At 43.3% G+C, this 2,689-nt stretch overlaps 1 pseudogene; it reads right to left on the bottom strand.

Annotated features, from left to right (window-relative positions):
• Positions 1-597: 597 nt before the first annotated feature.
• Positions 598-2,470, bottom strand: LOC124830143 (cytochrome P450 94A1 pseudogene; annotated as a pseudogene).
• Positions 2,471-2,689: the final 219 nt, after the last annotated feature.

Genomic DNA, 2,689 nt, shown 5'->3' on the forward strand with positions numbered 1-2,689 from the left:
CACCAACAAGGTTGTTATGCTGGTCCTGTGTTAAAGTTGAGAATGTTTATGATCTGTCGCATGACGAAACCAAAAAATGTTCTCATAGTGGAAGATGAAAATGGGAATATAGTGTGGGAAACAATGAAAAATAACAATGTTCTTGTCCAATACTCTTTTCAACTACTTCCCATTTTCAAAAACATCTCACACCAAGGAGAGTCATAATCTACTTCAATTATCATAATTGATTTTCCTTTTTAGTTGAGACAGATTATTTGCAAGCTTCACCATTTCATTCAAACTCTCTGACTCTCTGACTTTTTTTCAAGCAACACTCAGACTAAATGGCTCTTGATATCAATTTTTTTAGCAAAAGCACCCTTTTGTTTGTGTATAAACTGATTTACTTTGTCCATATATTTCATTTCCTCTGCACATTACAGAAGACAAACATTTGACTTTTCATTTTCAAGTCATAATTTTTTTAATTATTACAAAAAGCCACAGTACTATAATAATCATTAATATTCAAAATATAATGTACTATCCTCCTCAGATTTGCTTTTTTAAAAGTTACTAATCAGGATGTGTAAGAACAAAGTTATCAGGATGACATGGTCTAAATGCTTCAAAATCAAATTCCACCTATTCTTATCGCATTCTTTTCCACCTATACTAAATGCATCAAAATCAAATTTCACTGCTCTTTTTCTTCTTCACTCGTCTTTCTCCAAAACGATTATTCATATTCATAATATAAAGAAACACAAACAAATAAAACTCAAAGCTCAAACTCAAATCCCAAACATAGTACTAGTAACACGAATGACGTGGTCTAAATGCAAGAACTTCGGTATTAGTTTGAGGTTTCCTTCTCAATGATCTTCACAGGAAAACCACCTTCCATCTGGGCGGAGAGGAAGGAAATGAAGTTGAGCTCCACCCCTTCAGCCACCGTGGGAACAACCGCGAACCGCCGCAGAATAGCAGCCACCACACTCTGCATCTGCATAAAAGCCATATCCTTCCCCAAACACATTCTGGGACCAGCTTGAAACACAGGATATGTGAAAGAATCTTTTGGCACAAACTTCCAGTTTCCGGATTCAACCTTCTGCAACCACCTCTCTGGCTTAAACTCCGCCCAATCTTCACCCCAAATACTCTCCAACCTCCCCATGGCGTACACGTGATAAGTCACCAGCGACCCCTTCTTCACCACCGTCCCATCCGGCAAGACGTCGTCCTCCACTGCTTCCTTGGTGTCCATGGGCACAGGCGGGTACAGCCTCATGCTCTCGCATAACGCTGCATGCGTGTAAACCATATGCTTCACTTCATCGTAGACCGGAGCCTCCGATTTCTCCATTATCTCCTTCACAATCTCCTTCTCCACTCGAGGGTACTTCGATAGCAGCCAGAAAAACCAGGTCAGCGCTGCTGACGTGGTATCCTTCCCCGCCAATATGAAGCTTATGACTATGTCCGTCACAAAGTCTTCATCAGAGTGCCCCGAACTCAAGAACCGCGAAAGCATGTCTACAGATTCAAGGGATTCCTTCTCCTTCAACTCCCTCTTCTTCTCTCTCACTATGTTCTTAGCGAACTCGTGCACTTCCCTCACAGCCATTCGACACCGCTTTTCGGAACCGATGTTCAGTGCCCTCTTCACTTTCCACACTAACGGAGACAGTTCGCGGAACCGTTTGCTGCTTATCTCAATCGCTTCTTCGTACGCCACCGCGAACTTGCTCCGTTCAGCTGACGACGTCAGGTACTCCGCGTCGAAGCCAAAGGCGATTTTGCAGATGTTATCGAAGGCGAAGCGTTGGAGGATGTCTTGGAAATCGAGGGTCTGGTCTTGCTGTGCCGCTGAAGCCATGATGGGGATGAGGCGGTCGGAGAGTTCGGCGTCCACCACGTGTTCAACGAACTTACGGAGAGACTTTGTGTTGAATTCGTGGCTGGCGACTTGCCTTTGGAACTTCCACGTGTTGCCGTCGGTGTTGAATATCCCCGTGCCGAGGAAGTCGGAGAGGGTGCTAGTGACGGAATAGCCCTTTTGATAGTTGGAGAAGCGGGTCTTGAGAATGTGCTCGACGTTGGCAGGGTTTCCAGTGAAGACTTGGAGGCGGCCCAGTGGGCGGTGGAAGGTGAATGTGTTGGCGGGCGAGATTTGGACTATATCAGATAGCCACTGGATACGGCGATTTCCGGTGCGTTTGAGAGCAAAGTAGGAGCCAATGAGTGGGTATGATTTTGGGATAGTAACGGTTTGTTTGGTTGGAGCAGCCCCTTTGTTGTTGAAAAGTGAGGAGTAGAAGAAGAAGACGAGGGGAAGGATGAGGGAGAGGAAGAGGAAGAGAGGAGCTATCAGCTCCAGATTCAGGGGAATCGCAATCATTTTCGTATCCGAATTTGGGATGAACTTTTTTGATTGTGTACTAGATAGACGTTGAGTTGTAATTTTTTTGGATATGTTAGTATTGAAGTAAGATTTGTGTATATATAGAGTGAATAATATGTTGAACAGACAAAGAAGAAAGCGGGGAGAAAATGTATCGAACAAGTCCTCGTGGGTGATGTCCATTTTGTCTGTTTTTGAGATATTTTAATTGCTCTAACTATTATGCTTAAAAACTTATGGTTCATAATCCGCTAATTATTTCTACTTTATTATAAAGTCTTAACCTGATCATCCTCGAAA

This window comes from Vigna umbellata, chromosome 4 (assembly GCF_029865625.1).
Source record: "Vigna umbellata cultivar VRB3 chromosome 4, Vumbellata_1.0, whole genome shotgun sequence".
NCBI classification, from domain to species: Eukaryota; Viridiplantae; Streptophyta; class Magnoliopsida; order Fabales; family Fabaceae; genus Vigna; species Vigna umbellata.